Source organism: Papio anubis, chromosome 11, assembly GCF_008728515.1.
Source record: "Papio anubis isolate 15944 chromosome 11, Panubis1.0, whole genome shotgun sequence".
Taxonomy (NCBI): domain Eukaryota; kingdom Metazoa; phylum Chordata; class Mammalia; order Primates; family Cercopithecidae; genus Papio; species Papio anubis.
In genome coordinates this window covers 109,513,729-109,534,844 of record NC_044986.1, presented here as the reverse complement: position 1 = coordinate 109,534,844, position 21,116 = coordinate 109,513,729, and the positions used below count along the sequence as shown (strand labels likewise).

Genomic DNA, 21,116 nt, shown 5'->3' with positions numbered 1-21,116 from the left:
TATAGGCACCCAAGGCACAGAGGAAGGGGAGCCGCTTTGGCATCTCATTGCAGCATCTGCTCTGCTCATCCCACTCAGAGAGAGTTTGGCATTACTCTGACAATGTGGGATTTTTTTTTTCGGCCTCTCTTTTTTTCTCTCTCTGCACATGGATGAACAGTGAGATTCTGAATACTCCCTTGCTGAACCAAGCGATGGCAGGTCCTGCTGGACCCACCTGGGGGAGAGAGACAGCTGTGCGACAGCTTTCAGGGCTCAAGGGTCACACCTAAGTCCCAGATTTCCCCACTGCCAGCAGCCTCAGTTGGAGGGTGGAGGTGAAGGTTGAAAGGAGGGTGGCTGAGTTGACAATGTTTCTTTGCTGGCTCCTCTACAATCAGTGCTTCAGGTGTTTCTCAAAATGCCACTTTTAACAGAAGGAGGGCCTTTTAGAATTTTTCAGATGGTAGATGTGATTTTCTTTTAACCTGATGGTTTTCCTCCTCTGCCTTCTAAATGAATAAGATGTTACCCCAAGAACAGCGAGGTATGTTGAAAAGCCAAATAACATTTCTGAATGATTTAAAATGAACATGTCCACCGCATCTGGGGGAGGGGGGGTTGGTCCTTTTTACAAATGCTGCACCGTGGTGAGTGCATACATATGTACTCTACTTACAGGCTTACAGTTCTAGCAATCTTTCAGGGGATACTGCCAATGGACCTGAAGTTGCATTTACTTAAAGTCGCTAAATGTACGAGAAATAATCACTTGTCAAAATGGCGTCAAAAGATCAAGCAAGGAGCATTTACACAAGTGCTGGGCAACGTCTTTTCCTAGGATATGGAAAGAGTCCTTATAAGCTCCATAGCGGATTTCCCAAATGTACATTGAGGGAGGGAAGAAATAGGAGAAATACAAGAAACAAGAGCCTCCATTCTCAGTGGGTGAGCTGCAGAAAGAACAGGATGGTTTATCATATTACTGGAAAGCTCCCAGTAGATATCAGGCAAGTCATCCCACCAACAAATACATAAGACACACAAGAATGGCTTTAAATAAATAAGTAGAATTGATTCCTAAATCATACTTCTGCATTCAGGAGCAACAGATGTCAATCAAACGTAGGTGACATTTGCTTGTCAATACGAGGATGATGGCTGGGAAGACGGTGACTTATTACATCAGGGTGAGAATGTGAAATGAGAAGCAGGAACAAATAAGACTCCAGCAAGCAAACAATAACATCCTGGGTGATGATCAAGCAGCCTGTGATCTAGTCTGCGGGTGTCACAGCATGGACTTCTCCTTTCCTCCCTGTGCCTCAACCTCCCCGCCCCCCAGCCTACTCCAGTGCCCCCCACCAATTTAATTCTTTCTTTTCTTCTTCTCTGTTTCACAACAAAATAAGGTCAAATGAGCAGACAGAAGGAAACAAAGATTCATTGATTCTTTTAAGAGAAATGTCAGTAGCTCCTTCAAGCCTTGCCTGGGAGAATCAACCCTAAGAGGTGTGCTGTGTGGCCCAGTGGGGTGGGGGTCTCCACCTCCTGGTTACTGACAGAGCCACACTGCTCCTGGAATTGGAAAACAGTCCTTCCCACTTCTCAAGCCTTTAACTTTTATTTTAGGGTAGTGGTTTTATAAATGTGCGCCTATTGCTTGGGCATAATTGTACACATATTTCCATAATAGTTTCGTTCACATGAGCTGCCTTATTTTCAAATTTTTAAGCAGCAAACACATAATAAGTTCTTCCTGGCCACAATATTTACTTTCCTAACACCCTCTGGATTGCTTCTTAAAAGTCACCTTCCTTTTGGAGGACAAAATGGTGAGGTTTGCTGCCAGCACTGGCGGGGGGAAGGGGGGGCGGGTAGGGTATTAAAACTCTGATGCACCAAATTATCAAATTTCATAAGGCCTCTCTATTGCTACGAAGAGTTCTGTAGGTGACACAAAAGGAGTTTTTTAAAGGTAGAGATTCATGGAGAAGTTCTCATCAAAACCTCAAGCTATGTGGAGTTTTCCCATTGACTAATGCTTAAGATATATTAGAGTCAAATGCTCATAAAATGTTCATCAATGCTCATAAAATATTACAGTTGAAATGGACCCTCTGTTCATGCAGATGATGAGACCGAAATGAGCTTCCAGGAGGATCAGCACCATTCAGCGGGCTTGCTGCTTGCACTCCCCTCTGCACAATATGGATACATCCCATCCCAGCCTGAGACTGGTCATACTAGTTCTAGTAACTGAGGATTTCCTCCTTCTACTTTGACGCCAAAGCAAGTTTGATTTTGCAAGTGAGTGCCCTCACATTTTAAAGCTCTGCTAAGATTTAGAAAGGCACTCAGCAGTCATCATTCATGACGAAAGCACATTCCCTCCCAGGCCACATGGCTGACCCCAGACTTTCTATTAACTGCACAAGCCTGGGCAACGCATGGATATTTGGCTTTGTAGTGAAGCAGATTTAAATTCTTGGTCTCCTTCCTCTCCTCTAGAAGTGTCTCACTGTGCACTTTGGGGGAACATTTTGGTTCCCTCATGATTTTCAAGGACGACTTGGTAGTAAACGAACTTATGGCTGGTTTTTGCCACTTTCTACTGCTTGAATTTCCCAGAAGGTTCTCTGCAAAGTTACTCACGCTTCAGCTCTTGTTCCGACAGTTTGGATAAACCATCTGATATGGCATATTACTCATCATCTTTATATGTATATAATAATAGAAAACGTGTCAATTAAAAAAATATTTGATTTTCTTCAGTCCTCATTAAAGAACCAAGTTTTCTCTCATATTTGGTAAGAATTTTGGAAGTGTGCCCTGGAATCTCATTTCTGCAGCATCTCCCAACCGTCTCTCAAGTAAACACCAGGCTCCCTACTCCCAGTTCCACCTGTACCTGGGCCTTGCAGACCCTCCGGACGATGAAGTCCAATCCAGAAAGCCGTGATCGTAGTTGGATCACAATCCTGTGATTTTCATCTTTCCCACATCATTTCTGTTGCTTTCAGAAAGCTGAGCAGATCCCAAGCACACAACTCCCACACAGATGTGCACGGCCATCCATTAATCATTATTGAGTATCTACGGACAGCACAGCCCTACGCTGGGCTCTTACCAGGCAAACAAATATTTAGTCATGAAAATGATTTCCAAATCCAGCAGCACTTAAGCAGAAATAGCATTTCTTAGAACAGGAAAAAAATAAAACAAATTAACAAACCCAAGGACTGTCTAGAGAATCAGACATAAAAAATACAAAAAAAAAAAAAAATTGGAACTAGATCTACTATTTATCTTTAATTTTGTGGTCTCCAAATTGCATTTCAGAACATATACTCCTTTGACTGAAGAATTGTACATTTCTAACTAGAAAGGGTCTGCCTGGAGTTATGTAGGGAAGCCGTATGTCCTGATGGCTTTGGAATCAGATGGGTCTTAATTTGAATCCTAGCTTCCTCATTTAGGAGCTGTGAAAGTTACTTAATCTCCCAGAGGCTCAATTTCCTTTCCTGTAAAGTGGAAATAACACTAATACCTAAATTATAGGGTTGTTGTGAAGATTAAGTGAGTTAATGCGTATAATTACAATGGTACCCAATTTATAATAAGAGCCCAATAACTGCCAACTGTCAACTTAGCATATTGTAGGACTACTGAGTAGTGTATGCCTATGAATTGAATGGAAGAATGCAAGGCTTAGTAAAGGAAGCTGAAACCAAAGGGACTGACTTAAGACAAGTGGCATAAAATGAACAGTAAGTATGATAGACTTGGATAAAACTGACGGGAACACGAAAGTTCTCTAGGAGAGTTGCCGAGGTGTACTCTCCTGTAATATCAAGCAAAACAAAACTCAAAACAAGGATCACATTACCCTTCTCCAAAGTAAGAAGACAAAGTTTTATATCAAGGTCATTTGAATTCATTGTACTTTGATAGCCCAAGTTTTCAGATGTAAGACCTAGTTGGATGTATTAACGCGTTTTTTGTCCTCTAGGAATTCCCCAAGTCAACAAGTTGCAAGTGTATTTAAAAATTATTGTGGTCGTTATTAAGGAACCGTTTCTGTGGATAACAATTCTCAAAGAAGCAAACATACCTTTGTTTTGTTGTTTGTTGTTTTTTTGGGTTTGTTTTATTTATTTATTTATTTTTTTTGACACAGGGTCCCACTCCATCCCTCAGGATGGAGTGCAGTGGCACAATCTCGGCTCACTGCAACCTCTGACTCCCAGGTTCAAGGGATTCTCATGCCTCAGTCTCCTGAATAGCTGGGATTACAGGCATGCACCCCCCGTACCAGCTAATTTTTGTGTATATATATAATTTTTTTTAAGTAGAGACAGGGTTTTGCAATGTTGCCCAGCCTGGTCTCGAACTCCTGGCCTCAACTTATCCACCTGCCTCGGTCTCCCCTAAGTGTTGGGATTAGAGGAGTGAGCCACTGTGCCCAGCCCTGCTTTGTACATGAACTAGAAGAGCAGTCCCTCTGAAAGACACCTAAGTCATAGTCACAACTGTAGGGAATTTTCAACACGAAACTTTCCATAGAAGGCAATTTGGAAAGCTAGCTTGGCAGGTGTATTGTCAAAAATTATTGAACCGCCAAATGGAGATGGTTACCAGCACGTTACATAAGACTCAGTGTACAATGTATGGCTTCATATTGGTCCATACTTCTATCAGTCAAGAGAAGGATGAAATCTCAAGTATGGATGTGACACTTTATACCTGCCATGGGTAGAATGTTCAATCCGTATGAACTTACTTGATGTAGAATTAAAGGAAAAGTTACCAAGAATGAGATCTGAGAGCTTAGCAAGTCCTCCTAAGCTATGGCCATGATAACTCATCATACAAGGAAAATAAGTGAATTCAAAGAACTAAAAGCAGCTGCCATTAGATTACAGGGAACTTTCAAACAAAAGATACATCATAGGAAGTCAGGTGAGAAGCTGTCAACCGGGCAGGCAGTGATAAGAATCGTAGTTGTCTTATTGTACTGTTTTGTTTTGTTCAAAAAACCTAAAGCATCATGCATTTTGAAATCAGAACCCCCAACAGAGCCAGGACGTGCCAAGAGCGACTGATACTTCTAGAATCTGAATCTGGCTCTTGAAGTAATAAGGCCGGAGGAGACATGAACATCAAGAGAAAGTGTATTCAGCTCCATTCCTATGTGAATGTAGCTTCACAGCAAGTCACCTTCAACGAGGAGCAGCACATCCTGTAAACAAATACCGTGCCCCTTGGGCACTTATGTGCAAACAGACATATCAGCTTTTCCCTAATGCAGGCAGTCTCTTGGGGGTAGTTCTATAACATGTAAAAATAGATATAATTTGAAACCATAATCCTGAGAGTAAACTGTGAAGGTATTTTAGATTTGTAATAAGTTGCAGGAGGAGAAGAGAGAAGACAAAAGTAACCTATCGTAAGTGGCTGTATGTTCCATATAAGTAATTGTATCCCTCAGTGTTTCCCATTGAAAGTAGCTGTAATAATTCATGCTTTAATTCATTAATCAGTAATTTAGTCTCCGGCTCTGGAAAGTGGAAAAAGTCCATAAAAGTTGGTCCTACTTAGATGGAAATTTGGAGTTTTCGTTTTTCCCGAATTAGTCAACGTACAAGTAGAAATCCTTACACCTGCCAATACCCACAAAGGTGTCTATGTTTTCACACAGGCCCGTCTAATTACATATCAGCAGTTAAGATGTTTCTCCCCATTCTAGCCGCTTCTAAGATGCTAATGATCCTGGGAGTTTTAGCAGCCTGCTGCTGCAGTGTTTGAACCATTCCAGTAAGCAGCAACTTTGCAGGGACAAGGACAGAGGTAAGGTTTGTTTGTTTGGTTGGTTGGTTGGTTTTTGTTTTGTTATCAGTGGGCACCTTTGTGAAAAAAAGTTAAAACGATCAATTACATTAGGGGATTAACTGAACATGTCTATTATCCAATAGGATATCCATTATCCATTATGTATTTACATTTGTGTGTATGCCTTCCATTATGCATATGTATATTATTTCTTTTACATTTACTGTTAAGAATTTGTTTTTGTAGGTGAGCAGAGGGTCTCAGTGGCTACATAATGAGGGTCAGATATTGAGTACCCATGATGGTTTCTTTTTGTCCAAAGCCCCAGTACATAGGAACATTGTTCTGTAATGACACAGACAACCGACTGGCCCTCTGCCCATGTTCCCCCGGAATGAGGGTGGCATTCAACCTCAGTGGCAGTTTTTGTAAAAGTTCTTGAACAGAAAAGAGAAAAAAAAAATCAGAGCGAATTAAAAGGGATTTTAGGAGAAGTGTCCTCAACAAAAATCACGCACTGGGCCAAGCACGGTGGCTCATGCTTGTAATCCCGGCACTTTGCGAGGCCAAGGTGGGAGAGTCACTTGAGTCCAGGAGTTCGAGATCAGCCTGGGCAACATAGGGAGACTTCATCTCTATGAAAAATAAAATAAACAATTAGCCAGGCCTGGTGCTGTGATGGTGTCACTGCACTCGAGCCTGGGCAACAAATTGAGACCCTCTCTGTCCCAAAAATAAAACACTTTTTTAAAAAATCATGCACTGAGTCTAAACTACACAATCAAGCTTTCCTTCAGAAATTCTGAAAGAGCCAGACGGCCCTAATCCAATGCTTTAATCTAATGTTTGACTGCACTGGTTAGAATGAATTCTCTGGGTATATCCATTCTATTGTCTTCTCATTAATGTGTAACATTTAATTCCATTTTATTTAAAGCATGGAAGAAAAGAAGTGGACTTTGCTGACCATTTCCCTTCCTCCAGCCTTTCTCACTGTCTCACACAGGTGTCAGTGGTCATCTTCCTTTATCAACTGCTCACAGCCTGTGCCCACTCAGCTCAGAAACAATGATATCCTTCCTTGTGGTCCACGTTGTCAGAAAGTCTGACTCCGTGGTGCCAGGCCCCGCACCATGGGTGCAAAACTTCTCTAAATTCCCAGGTTTCATTTTCATAACTGGCCTTCTCTTCTACTCCATTGTTCAGTTACCGGGTATTCGCACCTTAAATGGCCTTGTCATTTCTCATTTTGCCTTCCCCCTTGACTCTTTCAACCCACCTCCTCTCTCTCTCTCTCTCTCTCTTTCATTTTTATTTTTTAGACAGTGTCTCATTTTGCAGTCTAGGCTGGAATGCAGTGGCATGATCATGGCTCACTGCAGCCTCCAGCATCCAGGTTCAGGCAATCCTCCCATCTCAGCCTCCCAAGTAGCTGGAACCACAGGTACTTGCCTCTTCACCAGGCAATTTTTTTTTTTTTTTTTTTTTTTTTTTTAAGAGATGAGGTTTCACTATGTTACCCAAGCTGGTCTCAAGCTCCTGGCCTCAAGTGATCCTCCGGCCTCCACCTCCCAAAGTGCTACAATTACAGACGTCAGTTACCACGCCCCACTCTCACTCCTCCTGATCTTAACCTTCTTTCAAGACCCTGTTGCAAAGTCACCTCCTTCCCCTATCTCTCCACCCTTAGCCCCGAACTGCCAACCACTGGATCTTTCTTCCCTGTGCTCCCAAGCACATTGAATGCCTCCTCCTGAAACACTTACCTCATTCTCCTTTTGCCATATAACCTCTTCCTTTTTCCTGTTATTGAGAGAAATACAAAGTTTCTTATTCTCTAGTCTCCAACCCCGCCCTCTCTCCCACGCCCGGGCACTAAGGACACATTCACTAGGGCTAAAAACATGTTCGTTTATTTGAATGGCTGAATGGGGAATGAGCAGCCCAGCTTGCCGACTATTCTATACATTTAACAAATGTAGATGTAGTGAACAATCCTGGACTGAAAATTAGACATTTCTATGACCCACCTTCCCTAAAGGACTGGACACTCTTTCAACTCTGCCAGAAAGGTTAGATTAAGAACCAGCTTAGTGTCAATTCTTTACAAAAAAAGTAAAGATAAGAACAGAGAGATAACCTGCACAAGAGTTGAAGTTTAGAATGTATTAGGGCCTTGGATGTCACACCTTGTGTGCGATGGGAAGGGATGCTTGCAGATCCGCTGATATTCGGAACTGGTTCTAGTAGTTTCAATATATGATTAGATTTGTTTAACTATTGTATTTTCAAAATGCCTCACACCGTGTGTGGTGGAAGCAGAAATTGCACTGTGGTCACTGGAAGAGAACATGACTTTCTCACAGATTTCTGCCCAAGATGGTGGCCATATGAACCACCTGAATTATGTACCTCAGTGGATATTCTATGAGGTTCTTCACCTCATCTCTTTAAGGTTTGTGGACAAGTATTTTGTCTATATCCTAGACATATAAAATAGGTTGTTTTTTTTTTAAATAAAAATAAGAGACCTATAGTTATGTGACGGAAAGAATGGCCATGGAAAAGAAAGAATTGTACCAGAAGTGCTATGTCATAGCAATATGTGCTATGCTATATAGGAAATAAAAATACTGTCTGAGTTTCCCAATAGCCAAGGCAAAAAGGGAAACACTACAAGTTACCTTTATCTTATGATTTTTTAAAATAAACATTCCAGTTTTTCATGAGACGGGAGACTTTTTTCCTATCACAAAATTCTGGGAAGAACTTATCAAGTGAGGGATATAAAATAATATCATGGATACTAATTAAAGGTGGCTTTATAGAAAATAAAGAAATGCTTCTCAATGAGGAACTAAAGCAGTTCAAGTCTTACCCAGTTCACCATTTCCTAGAACACCTTGAAATTCATTCAAAGAAAGCTGACATGTTGAATAACAGGCAAATACTACCCCAAGAAAATGCACAATTAGCAAGAACAGAATGGATGGGATAGATTGAAGAGCAGAGACGGAAGTCTCCACCAGAAGGAGTGACAACTCGTTTTCAAATCAAAAGCAAAAGTGCAGTAAATGCTATCACTGGAGTGATGAAACTCAGCTAGAACGAATGCAAATACATTCCACATTTCTGTTTCTTTTCAGTAAGTAATTTGAAAAGATCAGTCAAATGTGTGTGACTAGCTACAGAAAAAAAAAAAAAATTAAACAATTTGGCAGATTTGTTCCCAAGTCATGCCTACAATATTTTGACCCATGAATTACTATAGATATAAAAATGTTACTACTTGTATTATAAAAACACAACCTTGAGCAAATAGGAAGTTAACAAAATCACACTGAAATCTTCAATTTTGAAAACAGAAAATGATTGTCAACACTATTTGATAATGATATTCATAACCGCTGGGAACTACTCTAATAAAAACTAACAATTATATGCACCCTCTTTGAATTTGCAAGCACTGATCTACTTACTGCAAATATAAAAGCCATTTCCCCCTCACATTTAATTTGTAACTTAGAATATTTATTTCAATCCCAGTAACTCCTTAATTTGCCCTATAGTAAGTCATTGCATAATTACTCAAAATCTCCAAAATACAGACAAGTATATGCAAGGAAAAGGCATCGCGGTGATGCCAAGGACAGCCAGCTTTCTGAGTTTTTTTTTTTTTTTTTTTTTTTTTTTTTGAGACGGAGTCTGGCTGTGTCGCCCAGGCTGGAGTGCAGTGGCGCGATCTCGGCTCACTGCAAGCTCTGTCTCCAGGGTTCACACCATTCTCCTGCCTCAGCCTGCGGAGTAGCTGGCTAATTTTTTGTCTTTTTTAGTAGAGACAGGGTTTCACCATGTTAGCCAGGATGGTCTCGATCTTCTGACCTCATGATCCGCCCACCTCAGCCTCCCTGTGCTGGGATTACAGGCGTGAGCCACCGCGCCCGGCCATCTTCTGAAGATTTTTGAGCATTCAGTATAGTAAGAATTTTAATGATCTTCAGCTCCTCTTAGATCTAGACACAAATATGGAAATGTGTATTGTGCAATGCAAATGAACTGGAAATGGGTTCGGTGGAAGGTACTGCCATCCCTGTGATGGTTGCATTAACACCCAGCACCAAAAACTGCTCAAAAGGTAACACTCTTCCATCATTAAAAGAGAACAGGCAAACTGCTCTAACAAAATAATAAACTACGTGTCCAAACAGGGGAAGTAAATACTTTTACATAATACAAGAGAGAATGGAGCTAGGGAGAAAAAAATGCAGGCATGTGCCAGGCATAGTGGCTTATACCTGTAATCCCAGCACTTTGGGAGATCGAGGCAAGAGGATAGTGTGAGTCCAGGAGTTCAAGACCAGCCTGGATAACACAGTGAGACTCTGTCGCTACAGAATTTTTTTTTTTTTTAATTAACCAGGCATAGTGGCATGTGACTGTAGTCCCAACTACTTGGGAGGCTGACGTGGGAGGATTGCGTGAGTTTGGGAGGTTGAGGCTGCAATGAGCTACGATTGTGCCACTGTACTCCATCCTGGGTGACAGACAAGTCCCGTCTCAAAAAAAAGAAATGCAAGAATAAATATGGGTACTTTATATTAGTAAAGGAGAATCTAAATGAGAGAGAAAAATAATTTGGCTGCTTTATTTGAGGGCTTTTATAGACAAGCTTTCTCAGAATAACTCAAGTTTCAAACATGGCAGCATATTCAAGTTCATTGTTTGAATCCCGTCATGGTCATGGAAAGATTGAAAAATTGGAAGCTCTTTGAAACAACAGTTACACTATTTTTCAGTGCAATTAAAAATAATGAGTAGGGAGGCCAGGTGCGGTGGCTCACGCCTGTAATCCCAGTACTTTGGGAGGCCAAGGTGGGTGGATCACCTGAGACCAAGAGTTCGAGACCAGCCTGGCCAACATGGCAAAACCCCATCTCTACTAAAAATACAAAAAATTAGCCAGGCATGGTGGCACACGCCTGTAATCCCAGTGCTTTGGGAGGCCAAGGTGGGCAGATCTCTTGAGCTCAGGAGTTCGAGACCAACCTGGCCAACATGGTGAAATCCCATCTCTACTAAAAATACAAATTAGCCAGGCATGGTGACATGTGCCTGTAGTACCAGCTACTCAGGAGGCTGAGGCAGGAGAATCACTTGAAGCCAGGAGGCAGAGTTGCAGTGAGCTGAGATCGCACCACTGCACTCCAGCCTGAATGACAGCAGCAGCCTCTGTCTCAAAAAAGAAAAAAAAAAAAAAGAAGGAAAGAAAGAGAGAAATAAATACAGAAAATAACCAGAAGGGAGGCATGAGAGGAAATGTGGAAGTCTGCCATGCTATTGTGTGCCAGTTTCTTGCACCAACTCAAAATCTACTGTCATCTTTAATGAGCGCCCTGGTGGCATGAGAAACCATGGTCGTTTTTACTCATCAGAAACTTGATAGATGTGTGCTCTGAGTGGAGGGCTGGGAGTGGGCAACTCCAAATTAAAATCTCCACTGTTTTGTTAACCAGGAGATTCATTTTGGCTATCATCCTCTTTATATACTCCTCCCTTTGTTTCCTAATTATTAATTTTGGAATCATTCGTAATTTAATTTTTTAACCACAAATGCAATCATTTTAATTATTCACGTGTAATTTTTTTTTTTTTTTTTTGACAGAGTCTTGCTCTGTCTCAAGGCCAGAGTGCAGTGGCACAATCTCGGCTCACTGCAACCTCCACCTCCCCAGTTCAAGTGATTCTCTTGCCTTAGCCTCCTGAGTACCCTGGAATACAGGCGCCGCCACCACACCCAGCTGATTTTTGTATTTTTTAGTAGAGACGGGGTTTCACCATGTGGGCCAGGATGATCTCGATCTCCTGATCTCGTGATCCACCCACTTCGGCCTCCCAAAGGGCTGGGATTACAGGCGTGAGCCACCGTGCCTGGCCTCACATTTGTAATCTTTTAAAATTTAAAGTAGGAGAAAGTTTATACTGAGTTCTCTGAAATGAACTGGCCTCTTTGTGGTAGATAGCCTGTTTTAAGGGGACTTGGAGTCTTTGGGAGGAATTTTGCTGCGATCCTAGAGTCCGAGATAGTGGGATGATTGAGGATATGTTCATGGACTTAAATAAAATGTACACGATTGGAGTTGGAAAAATCTTTTTGGATGAACTATTCATGAAAGTGAAAAATGATAGGATTTTTCTCAGTAACAGAAAATTTGGGGCTATGGGAGGATAACATAAATGCCATCGCTGATTCTGGCAATAAGATCTTGTTCAAGTAAATGGGATTCTTTGAAGGGAGGGCCTCAGGTTCGAGGGCTGTTTGTTTTATTTCGTTTTTCATAATGATGAAGCAGCAAAATCATAAAAATATTTCTTAAGTCTGTTAAAGAAAGAATCAGCAAAGAAGCCAGCCTCCTTTCAGTTCTCAAATTATTCAGTTTTGGATAGAAAAAATCTGTATTCAGGGGTTGGATATATTTGCAACAAAACATATCTTCTTCCCTTTTATATGTCTCAGAACATCTATACCAGCACCTGTACACCAAGCAAGGCCACAATAAGTGTTTTTTTCCAAATGAGTAAAAAGAAATAGCATGTTTGTGTAAAGCTAAGATCAAAGCATTTGCAGTTCTTATGGTACAATGAAGGGTCTAGATTAGCCACTAAAGGGACACCTTCATCTAGTACCCTGGATCCTTGTGGAGGTCGTGGCCCCACTCAGAGTGACTCCTTGTTCTCCAGGTTCATTGGGAAGACACTGGGATGGGCGACCGGTAACCATGTTGTCCTCTGTCCTTGAAGACCCAGTTGCCACATTTTCACCAGCCACATTTGACCAAGTGAACCCTTGTCCCGACGTGGGCCGATCAGATTCTCTTTCCTGATTTTTGAGATTTGGAACAAAAAGACATGGAAACTTAGCCAGGTACAGTGGCTCACGCCTATAATTCCAGCACTTTGGGAGGCCGAGGTGGGTGGATCTTGTGAGGTCAGGAATTCTAGACCAGCCTGGCCAACATGGCAAAATCCCATCTCCACTGAAAACACAAAAATTAGCCAGGCATGGTGGCGGGCGCCTGTAGTCCCAGCTACTAGGGAGGCTGAGGCAAGAAAATCGCTTGAGCCTAGGAGGTGGAGGTTGCAGTGAGCCAAGATCATGCCACTGCACTCCATCCTGGGTGGCGGAGTGAGTGAGACTCTCTCAAAAAAAAAAAAAAACACATGGAAACTGAAGACCACTGGCAGCTCCATAGAGGAAAGGCCACAAGAGCCTGCTGTCAAAGTCATCAGAGCTGCCCTTGGTTCTTCCAGCTGTCCTTTTGATCTCGTGGGGTATTTATATCTCCCAATAAGGCCCACCACTACCTTCCTATTCCACCTTAAAAAAAGAAGAAAAATCTACCTTGAGCAGGTTTATGTTGCTTACAGCTGAAAGAACCTTAACAAATATAACCAGGTTGGGGCTCTAAAAGAGGGGATTTAAGCTTTCTCCTATAGCATGTCCAAGAGAACTTCCTACGATAAGGGAAATGTTCTATATATGCCGTCCAATAAGTTACCCACTGGTCACATGTGGCTATTGAACACTTAAAATGTAGCTACTGCAAGAGAGAATCTGAATTTTATATTGTATTTCATGTTAATTAAGTTGAATTTAAATAACCATAAGTGGGCCAGGCACAGTGGTTCATGCCTGTAGTCCCAGCACTTTGGGAGGCCAAGGCGGGTGGATCACTTGAGGTCAGGAGTTTGAGACCAGTCTGGGCAACATGGTGAAACCCCGTCTCCATTAAAAATGCAAAAATTAGACGGGCATGGTGGCACACTCCTATAATCCCAGCTACTGGGGAGGCTGAGGCAGGAGAATCACTAGAACCTCGGAGGTGGAGGTTGCAATGAGCCAAGGTCGCACTACTGCACTCCAGCCTGAGCAACCAGAGCGAAACTCCATCTAAAATAAAGAAAGAAATAACCATAAGTGACCAGTGGTTATGTGTTAGATGATGCAGTATGATGAGGATGATATGAATTCATTTTCTCTACTATAGGACAGAACAAGAGAAAATGGATTTAAGAGGAAGCAATGAGGCTGTGTATTGGCCGGGAGCCAAATCACTGGAAAAGAGGATCAGGAAAGGTTCCTGGAAGCCCCCGGCATGCTCAGAAGTGGCCACTGAGCAGAACGGTGTATTCTTTTGTTTGGGCTGCCTTAACAAAGTATCACAGGCTGGGTGGCTTCACTCCAGATATTAATTTTCTCGCTATTCTGGAGACTGTAAGTGTGAGGCCGAGGTGTCAGCAGCTTGGTTTATTCTAAGGCCCATCTCCCGGGCTTGTAGATGTCCATCTTCTCCCTGTGTCTTCCTTCACGTGGTTTTCCATCTGTGCATGTCTGTGTCCTGATCTCTTCTTAGAAGGTACCCATATGACCTCATTTTACTTAAATTACCTCTTTAAAGACCCTATCTCCAAACACAGTCACATTTTCGGGTACTGGGGGTTAGGGCTTCGATGTATGCATTTGGGAGAGACACAATTTAGCTGTTAACAAGTGGTGTAGGTGTGAATATACCTGAGAGAAGAAGGAACGATGAAAATTCCAGTCACAGCATGGCCCGGAACTTGCAGTCTCCTGAGACCAGAGACCTGTTCAGCATTTTCCAATCTGAGTGTGGCTGTGCCTCGTGCATTTTAATTGTGGCATCAGATGAGCTGTAGATATGGCATAGCTCCTTTCTAGGTTACCATTTCCAGGGAGTTTAATGACTGTGACTTAGTTCATGTAACTAAGAGATTTCAATGCCAGTTTTGACTCAGTCCATTCTTCCTTTGAAATCATCTCCAATTTTGTATTTCTCCTGCTACAATTGCAATTTAAAGCAGCCCTTTATGACCACGTACACGGGGCCTCAGAATAGCTTCCTGCACAGTCACCTGGCCTTTTAGTTTATCCCAATTCTCATTCATTCTATGTACCGAGTTCAGATTCTTCTACCCGTGAGACCATGTTCATGATTCCTCCCATTTCCCTGAAACTTCAAAGGACTCTCTCAACCCAGTTGTCTGAAGATGAATCCCAAATCCCTAACTTCTCATTAATTGTACTTTATCACCTACCTATATGACTTTATTTAGTCTTTGACTTCTGACTGTAATTTCTATTGCTATGACTTTAGATATCACCCTACATAGGACATTCATTTCTGTTGCTACTGAAAACAAAACAAAACAAAACCTTCTATGACCCCCAGATCTATTTTCATACTTTCCACGACATTTCTCACATGTGTCAAGGCTCAGGTTCTTGTTTATGCTACTCATCTAGAATGCCTCCAAGAGCTCCAGGTCTCAAGGCACTTATTCATCACAAGAAAACTTTTCATTCATTCATTCATTTATTCATTCATTTGTTATTGTTTGTAGAGACAGGGTCTTGCTATGTTGCCCAGGCTGGTCTCGAACTCCTGGTCTCAAGCAATCCTCCCACCTTGGCCTCTCAAAGTGTGGGGATTACAGACGTGAGCCACTGCACTTGACTAAAAAGAAAGCTTTTATTCAAATGTTACTTTCTCAGAAATGTCTTCCCTGGTCAGTCTGTGTGAAATAGTGCTCCATCAGCCAAAATCCTGTAACACTGCTTTCTTTTTCTTTATGATGTTATGGGCTGAATTGTACCTCCTCACCGCACATTTGTATGTTGAGGTCCCAACCTCTAGTTAGCTCAGGATGTGATTGTATTTGGAGAAAGGGTCTTTAGAGAGGTAATTAGGGTCAAATACGGTCATACGGGTACCCTCCTAAGAAGAAGAGATTAGGACCCAGACACGCACAGAGGGAAAACCGTGTGAAGACACGGGGAGAAGGTGGCCGTCTGCAAGCCAGGGACAGGGACTTTACAAGAAAGCAACCTGCAGACACCTCAATCCCACGCTCACAGCCTCCAGAAGGGAGGTGAGGTGGTGAGAGGGTCTTTTCTTATTTATTTTTATTCTTTATTTTAGTTATTCTTATTTTTCTATAGCCCAATCTTGGAAGTAAAGAGATAGGGTCTTTAGACTGTATTTGGCACACCATTCTATGTGCCCAGCTCTGCCCATCCCTGCCTCCTTCTAGGGTTTAGTAAAGGAAGCCCATCTGCCTGCAGCTATAATCTACATTCTCCAACCTAGACTTTGTTGACCATAGGGTCTTTAGAGAGGTGATCTTTAAATTAAAATGAGGTCATTCTTGTGGGCCCTGATCTGGTATGACTGGTGTCCTTATAAGAAAGAGGCGATTAGCACACATACACATGCACAGAGGAGAGGCCGTGTGAAGATGCAATGAGAAGACTATCTACACACCAGGAAGAGAGCCCTGGAACAGACCTTTCCTCGTGACTCTCAGAAGAACCCAACCCTGCTGGCACCTTGATCTCTGACTTCCAGCCCCCAGAGCTGAGAGAAAATTAATTTCTTTCTTTCCCTTCCTTTCTTCCTTCCTTCCTTCCTTCCTTCCTTCCTTCCTTCCTTCCTTCCTTCCTTCCTTCCTTCCTTTCTTTCCTTTCTTTCTTTCTTTCTTTCTTTCTTTCTTTCTTTCTTTCTTTTCTTCTTTCCTTCCTTCCTTCCTTCCTTCTGCTTCCTTCCTTCCTTCCTTCCTTCCTTCCTTCCTTCCTTCCTTTCTTTCTTTCTTTCTTTCTTTTCTTTCTTTCTTTCTTTCTTTCTTTCTTTCTTTCTTTCTTTCTTTCCTTCTTTATTTCTCTCTCTCTCTCTCTCTCTCTCTCTCTCTCTCTCTTTCTTTCTTCTTTCTTTCAGACAGGTGTCATCTGTTGCCCGAACTTCTGGTCACCCAGTGGTGCAATCTTGGCTCACTGCAACCTCCGACTCCCAGGTTCAGGTCATTCTTGTGCCTCAGCCTCCCCAGTAGCTGGGATTACTGGCTCATGCCACCATGCCCAGAGATCATCTCACTTCCCTGTCTCTTCATTTCTCCTCCATAGCGTGCAAAGCACAGAGGGAAAGTAGGAGTGTTTGTACCATGAGTAGTTTTAGTAGAGATGGAGTTTTGCCGTGTTGCCCAGGTTGGTCTCCAACTTCTGACCTCAAGGGATCCACCCACCTTGGCCTCTGAAAGTGCTGGGGTTACAGGCATGAGCCACTGCGCCCAGCTGAGAAAATTCACTTCTGTTGTTCAAGTTACCCAGTCCATGTTACTTTGCTATGGCAGCCTAAGCAAAGTAACACAGCTGTATATACCACTATCTAACTTTTTTTTTTTGAAGGGGGGTCTATAATCCCTCACTAGAAATTAAGTTCAGAAGGGCAGTAACATAGTTTTGTTCACTGCAGTGTCTCCTTATCTAGAGCAATGCCGGCAGGCAGAAGGTGCTCAGTGAATGAGTTTTGGAAGACCATTCTTTGCGCCCAGCTCTGCCTGTCCGTATGTGCCCAGCTCTGCCCATCCCTGCCTCATTCTGGGGTTTAGAAAAGGAAGCTCATCTGCCTGCCTCTATAAACTACAACATCCAACCTAGCCTTTGTTGGCCATAGATGTAGTGCTTTGGTCTCTATTGGCTTTATCTCATTTCTCAATTGGCGTAGAACTTGGGCAAGGAGGAAGGGTGCTAGTTCTTAGTACTCTTGCTCCCTAACACCCTGCAGTATCTTGCCAATGGCAGACACTCAGTGAATATTTTCCTAAATAAGGTCCTATTTACATGTTTCCTGACAATCTCATGCATGCAATATTTTGATTCCCAGCTAGCATCCCAGCTTCTAAAGGGGAGAGTTGTCCCTAAGGCCTGAAATTCTGCCCACTTGTAGTAGTGGTTCAGTAAATTTTTAATGAATGAATGACACACATGCCCATTCTGTGGGGCCCTTGGGGAATATTAATTGAGCTTCCAGCAGCTCCCTTCTCTGAGGATCATCTCACTTCCCTGTCTCTTCATTTCTCCTCCACAGCGTGCAAAGCACGGAGGGAAAGTAGGAGTGTTTGTACCATGAGTCTCTGCACACCCCTCATCTTGGCTATAGTAGACTGGACCACAGATGGACACTGTACCGTGCAGATTACTTCTTCCAGGAACTTGGACTGAGACCAAGAGACTCACGGCATCCTCTTCTGGCTGTAAGACTTATATTTTTATATTTAGGCAATGGAAGAGGGGCAGCAGATGCCTACCTTGTGGAACAGAGCAATGAAGGCAGTGCACAGAGAAAGAGGACTAGGCAGTCGGGCAGAGGGGAGTGGGCTTGGGAGCTTCCTGGAGCCAATGTCCATCTCTGCTCTTTTTTTCCACTCGATGCTCCTGAGTCCCTGCCGTCAACCCCCACTTCTTTGCTTAAACTGGTTTGAGTTTGTTTCTGCTGTTTGAAAAAACAACAACAAAACCCCAAACAAAACAAACATCAAACAAAAACCAAAACAAAACCATTAACTCACTCATCCCTGTGATCATATTTGGAGACATAGGGGTGATTTCCTTCAGAAAACAAAGCATAAAAACCCTGCCCTCCTCCTCTACCTCTCCAATTACGTATTAAAGCCCATTTGCTCCACAGTAATGTAGGAGCTGCTCCTACACATCAGCTCATGTTCAGTGTTGGACAGCATTTCTTTGCAATTCTTTCCAAATCAAAGATAGTACACCTGTGCTCCCAAATCTACCAGGAACACTCAATGTTTTTAAATCCATCTCTTTCTAAATTGCCTCATAAATTCTTGCTGTTCTCAGGATCACCTTTCTCAACTGTACCAGCTGAGATCAACTCAGGTGGTTACCCTAACAGTTCCAAAATGCTCAATCGGAAATGCTAAACAAAGATCTTTCTGGGAAGAAGGGTGTTCAAAGTGTGTGTGTGTGTGTGTGTGTGTGTGTGTGTGTGTGTGTGTGTGTGTTTGCAGCAACACTGTTCAAGGAGAAAATAGGGAGGAAACAAATCCTTGTGCATTAAATTCAGATTGCAGTGAAAGAACAAAATTGTTGGACACCTCTTCAAGGACTTCCACCTGTCTTCATTAGTTTCTTATTGATAACCAGTGAGAAGGAAGTTGCTGTGGATGTTGTTGTCAGATGGTGGCTTAGACCAGGAGGTGTTGGTGGAGACAAAGTGGGCCCAATGAGAGCAAGAATCAGAGACAGAAAAGGAAAAAACAGGTAATAGATGAGGGAATCAAACCTAGCAATGATAAATTCAGTGAGGAAAATGAGAGCTGGGGCATTGTCCTCTGGGAGGACTGACAGGTAAACTGGGACCTGGAGAATCTGAGGAGAGAAAAAGATTCCAGGATGGGGGAACAACTTCATGTAAGGCCCTTGATTTTTAACAGGACTGGCCGGCTCTAGAAACAGAAGGAAGGTACCTATGGCTGGCGCAGAGCGAAGCAAACAGGAGGAGGGGTCACAGAAGGAAGGGAGCAACACCCCAAGGTCCCTGGGGGCTCTGGTCATTGTAGCAAGTCAAAGGGCTCTTTTTTTCCCTGTTTACATAGGATTTTTCCTTTTAAAAAAAATGGGCTGGGCACGGTGGTTCATGCCTCTAACCCTAGCACTTGGGGAGGCTGAGGCGGGCGGATTGCCTGAGGTCAGGAGTTCCAGACCAGCCTGGCCAACGTGGTGAAACCCGATCTCTATTAAAAATACAAAAATTAGCCAGACTTGGTGTTGTGCACCTGTAATCCCAGCTTCTCAGGAGGCTGAGGCAGGAGAATCGCTTGAACCCGAGAGGCAGAGGCTGCAGTGAGCCGAGATCACGCCACTGCACTCCAGCCTGGGTGACACAGGGAGACTCTGTCTCAAAAAAAAAAAAAAAAAAAAAAACCCCAAAAAATTAATAGACTATTGTTAAGAGCGGTTTGAGGTTTCCAGAAAAATAGAACAGAGCGTACAGAGTTCCCAGGTATCTTCTCCCCTGTTCCTCTGCCTCAGTTTCCCCTATTATTAAAGATGTTAATCTTTGCATTAGTGGGCACATTTCTTACAATTGGGGAATCAATACTGACACATTATTATAAACTCTATAATTTACATTAGGGTTCACTCTTTCACTGAAGGGATCTTAGTGCTTAGTGTAGGTGGCAGATGGGACTGACTTGGTCTGATGTACAATTTTGGAAGACCCAGGTTCACAAAAGCTTTTGTTACAGGCTGGATTATATTCCCCCCCCCCCCCCCCCAAAAAATTCCTATACTGAAGTCCTAACCTGCAGTATCTCAGAATATGTGAAGTTCTTTGGAAATCGGGTCACTGGAGATGTAATTAAGATGAGGTCACACTGGAGTGGGGTGGGCTGTAATCCAATATGACTGGTGTCTTTATAAAAGGGAGAAACAGGAACACAGGCATATACAGGGAAGACACCGAATAAATCCGAAGATGGACATGCACAAGCCCTGCAGAGAGGCCCCGAACAGGTCTTTCCATCACTGCCCTTGGAAGAAACCAGCCCTGCTGGTCAAGAAAACACCTTGAATTATGGGGTTCAACCTCCAGAACCATGAGACAATCCATTTTTGGTGTTTAAGCCCCCCAGTCTGTGGTACTTTGTTATGGCAGCCCTAGTAAACTCATAACAGCTGTGAAGACGTGTAGGCAAACCTGCTGAGGGCCTGGCGTGCTGGCTCATACCTGTAATCCCAGCATTTTGGGAGTCTGAGGTGGGAGGATCGCTTGAGGTCAGGAGTTCAAGACAGGGCCTCACTGTGTCACCCAGGCTGGAGTGCAGCGGTGCAATCACAGCTCACTGCAGCCCTGGCCGTCTGGGCTCAAGTGTTCCCCCTGCCTCAGCCTACTGAGTAATGGGATGACAGGTATGTGCCACCATGCCCAGCTAATTTTTTACAAAGAAGTTTTAGTAGGGATGAGGTTGAGTAGAGTAGAAGTAGGTTTCCTAGGATGGTCTCAAACTCCTGGCCTCAAGAGATCCTACCACCCAGCTTCCCAAAGTGCTGGAATTACAGGCATTAGCCACTGCACCTGGCCTCCAAATTTATTTTTGGAGTAAAAAGAAACAGCTGCAAGCAAATAAATATATTTTTTCTTACCATTCTCACTAGAGAAGTCTCTAGGGGCACCTAGTTCTCTAGGTGGGTAGGCACCAGGTAACTGTATTCTCTAGAGAACTGTTTAATCTTGTGTATAGCGTTTATATAGCAAAAAATATACCCTATTACCAGAAGTTGAGTCTACAGAGTAGTAAGTGAAAATGAAAAGTGGTTATCTTTATTCTATACAGGTGATACGGTTTGGCTTTGTATTCCCCACCCAAATCTCATCTCCAATTATAATCCCCAGGTGTTGAGGTGATTGGAGCATGCGGGCAGTTTC

At 42.9% G+C, this 21,116-nt stretch overlaps 2 long non-coding RNA genes across 4 annotated transcripts in view; both read left to right on the top strand.

The window, feature by feature from the left end:
• The window catches only part of LOC103887342, a 32,794-nt gene that overhangs the window by 1,452 nt on the left and 10,226 nt on the right, over positions 1 to 21,116 (top strand). The window contains exons 2-4 of one of the 2 annotated variants that reach the window (XR_002524188.2): positions 5,729 to 5,829; positions 12,550 to 12,733; positions 17,751 to 17,916. This is a non-coding gene — a long non-coding RNA (uncharacterized LOC103887342). The remainder of the gene's footprint in view (positions 1 to 5,728; positions 5,830 to 12,549; positions 12,734 to 17,750; positions 17,917 to 21,116) is intronic. The other variant, XR_004177085.1, reaches the window with a different exon arrangement.
• On the top strand, positions 24 to 4,030 carry LOC110744082. Of its 2 annotated transcripts, XR_002524190.2 has the most exons (4): positions 24 to 526; positions 661 to 1,169; positions 1,392 to 1,491; positions 2,112 to 4,030. It is a non-coding gene; the product is annotated as an uncharacterized LOC110744082 (long non-coding RNA). The 2 variants fall into 2 exon arrangements; XR_002524189.2 differs by having other exon boundaries at positions 24 to 1,169.